The sequence below is a fragment of the Bolinopsis microptera genome, chromosome 12 (genome assembly GCF_026151205.1).
Source record: "Bolinopsis microptera isolate Bmic1 chromosome 12, MBARI_Bmic_1.0, whole genome shotgun sequence".
NCBI classification, from domain to species: Eukaryota; Metazoa; Ctenophora; class Tentaculata; order Lobata; family Bolinopsidae; genus Bolinopsis; species Bolinopsis microptera.
This window is the reverse complement of record NC_087083.1, coordinates 1,314,220-1,323,438: the sequence shown is the minus strand read 5'-3', so window position 1 is coordinate 1,323,438 and position 9,219 is coordinate 1,314,220. Positions and strand designations below refer to the sequence as shown.

At 38.0% G+C, this 9,219-nt stretch overlaps 1 long non-coding RNA gene across 1 annotated transcript; it reads left to right on the top strand.

The window, feature by feature from the left end:
* Nucleotides 1-1,012: 1,012 nt before the first annotated feature.
* Nucleotides 1,013-5,708, top strand: LOC134824641 (uncharacterized). Its single transcript, XR_010161448.1, has 5 exons — nt 1,013-1,092; nt 1,340-1,457; nt 1,668-1,757; nt 5,200-5,304; nt 5,491-5,708. It is a non-coding gene; the product is annotated as an uncharacterized LOC134824641 (long non-coding RNA).
* The last annotated feature ends 3,511 nt before the right edge of the window (nt 5,709-9,219 follow it).

The following is a 9,219-nucleotide window of genomic DNA, read 5'->3' as shown; positions in this document are numbered from 1 at the left end:
CGCCATAGTGTCCCCTAGCAACATCGTAGCAATTCTTAGAAAATAAAGCTAAAAGACAGGAAGCTGCTGTAATATACCTGACAATGATAATTTCTATTTGTAGCACACCTTGACACACGTTGCTGCACTTCTAAAAATTGTCTGCATGAGTTCTTAATAATTCTTATTAGTTCTTCCTAATGAGACAGACTTCCTATCGTATCTATACAAAGCCGTGTTTAGCCGGACAAGTATAAACGTCATAATATGCTAAAGTAAATCAATGCTGACAGATCCAGACGCGATGATACATACAAAACTACTTAGAATTGCTTAAAGATGACTCGTTTCCATGCATACGGGCAATGTAATTTGAGGTCTGTGGCTGAACCCATTCACTCTACCTATATTTTCAATAGTAATCTATGTTACTAGTAACAATAGGGTGGATGGGATTAAAATCATGCAAATTAAGCCATTTTTTAGTAAAAAGCAGTGAAAGTGAAATATCATGACAGTTTTCAGTAATTGTTCCTCACCGGCAAGTGTGGATCCGACCAGCTCCTTGACAGAGGTCCGAATTTACGTACAACCAACGAAAGGTTGTTTTTAAAACTTTGTTTTGATTCGTCGCATCATCCCATGGAAGCAATTGATCTAGATTGGGCGGAACTGTCGGGCAGAACTGTCAGTAGTTACATATAATGAGATTTTAGTGACGATGTAGTTTATTATACGATCGTCACTAAAATCTATCTTTGGATTGACCGCTGATTTTGGCAGCCAGCTGAATTGCAAAACCTTTTACTCTTTAACATATCATAACCTCAACTAAAATACTTACTTGTCTGTCTTTTCGGCTATATTTATGAAATTATATCAATATCTATCGTAACTGTGTTACTTCAACTTGCGCGTAACCATGGCAATTGGTTACGTGGTGTGTTACTCTGATTATGGCTCATCATGTTTGTTATTAATGCTGCTTATTTCGTTTTTAATGTTTTCAAAACTTTGTTTAAACCCTTTCCCTATCATTTTAGCTAAGTTCTATCTCTCCCAGCTCCCTCGTCGAGATACTTCTTTTTGTCAACTGTGACGGGCCCGCTCAAGGTAAAATATTCACTATCACAATATTAAGTTTGCTATAAAATTTGCAGATCAGCTTGCGAGAGCCACAAACAGTGTTTTTAATGAAATATGTCTATAACTTGGGAGTAAAAGGCCACTGAAATTTCGTATCGTCTAACCTGAACAAGCGATCAGTTTGGAAAGAAAAACCGTTTGATTCATTCTGTCTTCTGATTGGCTGAAAACTGTATACTACATTTTTTATCTTTTCACAACCCCCCATTTACAGATGGCCGCGGAGAGAGCAGTAAAGACAGAAGCTGAAGAGGACGATATAGAAGCAGGAGGGTCATTACGTATGGAATAAGTGAATCTGACGATGAGAAAAAAAGCTGCTGAAGTTTTTGGTGAGATAAACGAGAAACCTGTCGTACGTGCGATTACTCGATAGTCGATAAGTTACCAAACTTTTCTGGCTTGATTAGACGATATTTTCTGACAATCTTGGATATTATTACAGCTTAGCTGTTATACTTTTAGTTTAATACCATCCTCTAACCCCTCCGGCCTCCATACTCGATATTATGTTATTATTTGTAAAATTAGTGATATCCCAGGTTTAAAGCTAATGGTACTGGTAGTTTTGCTTTTGGTATTTGAGACGGACTTTGGGAACTAAAACTTTCTTTGAAAACCCCTCTAAACAGGTAAAACTGCATAGTTAGTGTGTCACTCAAACATTGGGGGGGGGGGGGGGGGGGGCAACCATATTAAAGTATATTAAAATATAGGATTTTTTCCGATTTTGACCCGGATATCTCCTTGGAGGCCTACATCAACAATTTTTGCCGGCACAATAAGCTTGAAATGCAATTCTTAATCGATTCCAAAAAGTTCTTGCAAAAATATTGAAAACTGATAGTTATTTCAATTTTAATTAAGTCATAATTTTGGCTAGTATTCCGAACCGAGATAATATTATGTGCAATTTTCCCAATTTTTTTCATAGAGGTCTTTTTACTTAGTAATCACTATATTCAACAAACACTGAGGTATATCTTTCACATAGAGTTAGTCTCATTAAAAAATATTGAAGTTTGATCGAATTTAGGCAAAAGCAAATTTGGGCAAAATCGTATGCCCAAATGTGGGCATATTTTTTAAAGCTCATAACTCAGCCAATTTTTGACCAATTTGGATGTAAATCCATGTACTAGTCCTAAAACAGGCTTATCTTGCGAATCTAAGCGAAAAATATAGTTCATCATGTAAATCTTAACGAAGAATATAAATATTCTAATTTTTTCCGATTTTGACCCGTACCGGGGATATACTTTATATTGCTGACCTTGTATTGTCCTTCCAAAAGATACACAGCACCATCGGCCAGCCAGTCGCCAAATACTGTAATATTAATAAAACGGAATAATGGCATATTATCTTCTTAGATGACACTTAATACAGCTCCTCCGTACACACGGCTACACTCAGCTCTGTTCACACCGCTCCCATTTGACATTACACATTCCACTGTAATTAGTGTTATTGTAAGAATAAGTTTCAAATGTGTGGTAGCTGGCACGTGTGCGCGGCTCTAGTCATGCCATAATTTTATAGTCACGCACAAATTCATTCATAAAATGTATCCGAAAGTTTTATATAAACCACACTCACTTCAGCATATATTTCTATATTTTACCGCGCTCTCGGGCGTGCCGATCAGCCGATGGGGCAGGGCGGGGGTTTCAAATCATCAAATGATTTAGATTACGCTAGTGTTATTATGACACATAACAATAGCTATACTATCTGTAAAATTGATAACGTAGTGGGGGTGGGGAGGTGTAAGAATTGGCCAATAGTGATAACCTAATTACGTAATATGTGAACTGTCCCTAAATCATTCGACACAATACCGTGTCAATAACTATTATTTAAGTACGTTACGTGAATTGTCGCGTACAGACGGTAAAGTGATCGACCCCAGGAGGTGACCGGGAATCCCGGTACCGGGATTGGCAATTTTGAGCTATCCCGGTCCCGGTCCCGGTCAACCGGGTCAAGTCACATTTTTCATCCCGGTCGCGGTCCCGGTCCGGGGGTGATGCAACGTCAATTAATGTCAGTATTCCATAAAAACCCCAAACTGACATTGACATTAATTGACATTAATTGACATTAATTGACATTAATTGACATTAATTGACATTAATTGACATTAATTGACATTAATTTGTCTTGAAATTTGAGATTATCATTATTCGATAGATATTCACGTCTATGTAAGTTAGACCGGTTCAAAAAAAAACAAAATGTCCTTGAATAATTATGATTATGTTCTTATCTGTTGATCCTGAGGTTCAAAGACCACCAAAAAAAAATTAGCTTCCAACTCTTCCATCTTCGGTCCCCACCTGCCACGCCCATATTTTATTGGTTTCTTATACAGGTAAAATATCTAGAATCGGCTTTTTTAGCATGAAGGAGTAATGTTAGCTGTTTAAGATTCGTTATTCAAATATAAATGTCATGAAGGCATTTCGTTTAATGTGGGTTTTAAGTTCTGATGATGTTGAGAACCACGCCCTTGGATGGCCACGCCCATTTAAGAAAATTAAATTTCGGAAAACCGTTTTATTTTAGTTTTATTGTTTAATGATCTGAATTTTTCACATTTCACATTTCCATATGTGAAAGTAGTGAATAAATTGATGATATAAACGTTCTAAAGTGCTAAAAATATGGTAGAACTACATAATCTCTGGTCGAAAAATATCGTGTCAATTAATGTCAGTATTCCAAAATTTTGCAAAACTGACATTGACATTAATTGACATTAATTGACATTAATTGACATTAATTGACATTAATTGACATTAATTGACATTAATTGACATTAATTGACGTTGCATCACCCCCCCCCCCCCCCGGTCCCGGTCAAATGCTGATTTATGATCCCGGTCCCGGTCCCGTCCCGGTTAATTCAGGATTCTTGGTCCCGGTCCCGGTCCCGGTCCCGGTCAATCACTCAAATTTGCCGGGATTTTGACCGGGATCTTTCACATAATTTCATTCACTGTGATTTTAAGTTTTTACTTTCATTCATTGTGAATTTCATCTTTAAACAACCTCTGAGCCAAATAACACAATGTTTAAAATTGCTAAACAAGTTTAGGTAACTAATATCGTTACATAACTCATAAGTGCAAACTAACATCAAGTTTTCAACTCGGGCTACGCCCAATTGTCAATTGGAATTGGAGAATGAAACTGTTGAATAATTTGAGGGATCATTGATTGAGGAATGAGGAATGAGGGTGAACTTGAGTAATCAGTACATGAACATTATTGGTGTAGTACATTAGGCCCATGCCCCATATTGACGGTTTTTTAAAAGTTTTTTCTAATTTAATATTCTAGTTATTACTTATTCAAATTGTTCAATTATAATGTAAATGAAAGTTGCAGCTTTCAATATGAGAATACCAGTTTTGGTCCCGGTCATCCCGGTCATCCCGGTAAAATTGGATTGTTGGTCCCGGTCCCGGTAAGATAGAAATCCCAGAAATTATTGGTCCCGGTCACGGTAAATTGATAATCTCAGTCCCGGTCCCGGTCAAGTCACATTTTGTATCCCGGTCCCGGTCCCGGTCAGGCCTAAAATCATGTCCCGGTCACCTCCTGATCGACCCTTTAGACTTAGTTACGCTACCACCTCTATCACCCCTTCAATCGCTCACCCCTACTAAGAGAAAGAAAACTTCGCCGGTTGAAGACGGTAGTTGATATTTGGGTTACAATGTTTTATTTTTTCTTCACTTACTGGTAATTTCCGTCAAAAATTTAAAAAGAATGTTCACTGTTAAGGACACAGTTTATTTTACATCCCAAACGTGTTGGGAATTTTCAAGATACCACATTCCATATGACACGTAACATGGATCATTCAACGTCAATTAATACAGCCACGCACTTATCCCATGAATTTGTGTTTATGTTTGTTTGTATATTACATAACCACTTTATATTACGTAATCAATCACTTTTCCGACAATTTGTACCCATGCAACTCATCCCGCGTAACTGGAATATTATAAGACTTAGCTTATAAATTCTAAATAGATTTCTAAACGCACACCTATTTTTCAGGAGGTGATCTACAATAATGAAAGATGATCTATTTCTGGCCAGAAATTTGCGGAGTTCAATCGTCTTGATATCAGTCTTGGCTGCAGTTGTATCTCTAAAAATCAGGTATACATTATTTTAAAATAAAACTATCCTTCCTGGCTTAAACCCTGGTTGTTAAAACTAAAAGCCGACTTGCATATTCATCTTTGATTAGAAATGAATCAGATTTGTTAATTTGGTAATTTCATGATAGAAGTTGAACATTTTCTCCTCATTTTCACACGTAGTAGTTTATTTTCTTTCCCTCAGTGACGGTTTGAGGAGACACTGCATCTCACTGCTCAGTGGAGACACGGGGATATGAAGCAGTTTTCCCTCTCAAAGTCCACTGAACGTTGTCACAGTCCGATCAGAGTAAGCAGCAAAGATAAAAAGAGACTTTACCTCTGATGTCAGACAGATAAATTTTGACGAAAACAGACCTCGGAGGGTTTAGTAAAGTAAACAGACTGGCTATGGTCCTAGTACAAGAGAAGGAGAACAAGATATTCGCAATCTGTACGACTAGTTACTCTTCAGTCTAAAAGGACTAGGACGAAGCAGACAAAGTGAAGAAGATTCTCGACGACCGGACCTAGCAGATAAAATAATAGCCGTTGGATTTGATACGACATCATCCAATACTGGAGTTCACAAAAGAGCATGTACTTCTCTTCAGCAGGTCCTCAATCGACAGATCCTCTTGATGGCCTGCAGACATCACGTCCTGGAGGCGGAGCTTGTAAGAGGATCTGCCTCCAAGCAACTGTTCGGTGACACAATATCACTCGAAGTAACCCTCTTCAAGATCATGAAGACCTCCTGGGAATCGATCTGCAGAACATCGTCCTTCCCGATATCCCTACGCGCTAAAGGAACGACGTAGGAGATATTCTATCCTTTATTAATCACATCCGTCAACTCAACAACCAGCCCAGAACATTACAAGGAATTCCTAGAGCTTGCTAAACTAATCCATAGAGAAAGCATAGATATGAAGAAAGGATACGTCTTCCAGATACAAAGACCTGGAGCTGACCACCATGCCAGATGGATGGCTAAGTCCATCTACATTCTACATTATGAAGATGGCTTTTCTTCACTAGATACCAATTCACTGTACGAAGAAGAGAAACGTGCAGAAGATGGCTCACTTTGTTGTCTTCGTTTATTTGAGAGCTTGGTTCAGCGCTCCTTTCCTTGAATCTACAGCCTCCGCCGACACCCGTTTGTTACAGAGTCTTCAAAGGTACAAGAGTGTGGACATAGTATCAGCCATCACCACGGCAGTCCTGAAGAGGCAAACATGGACCTGACTGAAAAGCTCGTCCCACAATCCTTGTTTGATAAAGACCTACCTCTAGAGCGAAGAGCTCTCCTTGCAGCAAGAATAGGCCAACAAACTCTTTGAGCCTTATGAACGTAAAATTATCTTAATTGATAAAAAATTATTTGGATATGTTTTCCTTTTATGAACCTCTTTATAATGACCAAATAAGGATGTTGGTATAATTTGTCGTAGTCGTACGGGTAATGGTTTTCAACATACGTTCTACACTCTAATTTGGGTTTAGATTTTTAATAGTCTCTAAGGACTACTTGAAGTAGTACGTGTTAAAGTATGCTACGTGCAGTTGGTCGAGTACTGAGTGATCAATCATCTTCACATGTTTACTGTTTCAGTTTAGTGTAGACCTTGTTGTAGAAACTCAGTACGGTGCTCCGCAGTTAATGTCATTCTGTATCATACGAAAATGCATAGCTAGCATGAGGTATGATAATCCCTCGTATCGGAATCTTTTACATATCTAATCGATTGAGTACCTGGGGACCCCGTTTTAGGTTTTCATACACGTATCAGTCATGAATCAAGCATATTTACTAAAATCTAATATTAATATAACTACTGTGTTTGAGAACACAAAGCCCGGGGTCCCCGGGTAAGTTAAAGCTGAAAATATTCTGAGTGATTTGTGTATTTGGTAATGGTACTGGCTATAGCACTGACAACTGTGAACTGAGCACTCTCGTGAATAGCTATTTGTCAATAGTTTACGAATGACTCTATTATTAACCGTTCTCTTTAAATTATGTAATAAAATTATTAGAATATGATCTTTAAATTATGTAATAAAATGATTAAAATATGAAAGTTGACATAAATTCTGTGATATGTCTACCACCTTTTTCCACTTGATTGTGTTAACCTTTAGACCTCCGGCTTTTGTGTTCTTTAACACGATTGATATATAATATGGTGGAATGACATTGGTCGCGTTTTTGGTGTGGAATGCTAGGCGAGTTGTCGTGTGATCATTAACAATTCAGTAATAGTAATACTAGTTATACCATCATGAAACCTTTGATCCGTCAAAGTTCGGGATTGCAATTGCAATTGCAAATTGACCAAAACAAATGAGAAACTTCATAAAGTATCACAACGCTACCGCACTAGTAACTTACAACATGTCGCTTGTCGGCTTGTTGCCACTCTGTCACATACTGCTTTTAAAAGGTCTACCGATATGCGATTATCATTACAAAACATATATTTTGCGCGCTCAGCATTCCACGCGCAAAAACGCGCCCGTCCGAGAGACCTGCGCGTATTAGAGGGCTCAGTCTCACCAGGCTATGTTAATGAACATAATAGCCTGGGGTCCTCAGGTAAGGTAGTTAACTGAAATTTAGTACGTAATTGCAAATAATAATGATTGATCACGGAAGGAAGATTATGTCGTCTAACTCCTATAACTTGTATAAAACGTTCACAAACCTGATAACCTGGGGTAGGATATAGTCTTCACAAGATAGATTACAGCTAGGAAGTAGTTGCTCGAATAAGTTGTTTTGATCCTGTACTTCTTATCACTGAAATTTGATATACTCCGCGTGAGTTTCTTTATCTTACAGCTTAAAAATAGCGTGCTGGAGATGTCCTTCGAATAAATCGAGGAATTGATTAACTGATATTAAGTAATTAACTTATGAAGAACAGCTCCGTAGCCAAGATTATCTGCCAAGGCAGGCGAGTCCCGACGGACAGCTAGGGGACGGAGCCTCGGGAAAATGTTTGATAAAATTGAAGCATTTTTCGGTTTTTGCCACATTATCCGGCAATCTGGGCACATAAATAGCCTTAAAATACATCAGTAAGCTTTGTGAAAAACATTTAACGCCCTCCCTGCCTCATTGCTAGCTACGTGGCTGATCAAGAACCAATTGTAGGAGAAAGATTGAGTTGTCTGAATACTGTTAAACATGCACAAACCTGAAAACTTGGAGTAGGATACAGTCTTCACAAGAGGAATTAGGAAATATTTTTCTTCTCAATATCGTCTTTCAAATTTGCTTAAAATTCAGTCATTGAAAACATTTACAATCAATAACCAGATGTATCTGAAGTTATGACGGCCTTCCATAGGTTTAGTGTTATGATTTAACTGTAGTTTAAAATCTGCATTGGTAATATTTACATTATGTAGTAAGTTACACGGAACAAAACGAAACACATTACTTACTACCCCGCTTCTAATAAATATTTCATGATTAGAACTAGGCCAGGATGTAGCTGAGTTTTATAACTTCAGAAAACCTCTTTACAATACATCTTCCACGTACCTGCCAAGAAGTTATAAATGTCTCGTCAACAAAGATGCGTCGATTAAAACAAGCTAACAAATCGCAGGCCAGGTTTCCGTTTAGTGTAAGCTTACAAAGACACGAGATTGAGAATAAGAAATAGGTCACAACGTAATGACAGACCAACGAACCATTCTGATGTAGATTACAGATATGTAGAGTTGAGGAACTTGATATAATGCGTCACGTGCACTTCACGTGACCCGTCCGAGAAAGCTCAGAATACCCAGTTTAATGTCAGCTGGTTAGGTAACGTGATGTGTAACGTGACATTTCATTAGATCACTCGGGTGTTATACTTATATTACCTACCTACACGAAGGAGCTATTAATATACATACTAGTGACGGTCCAAGA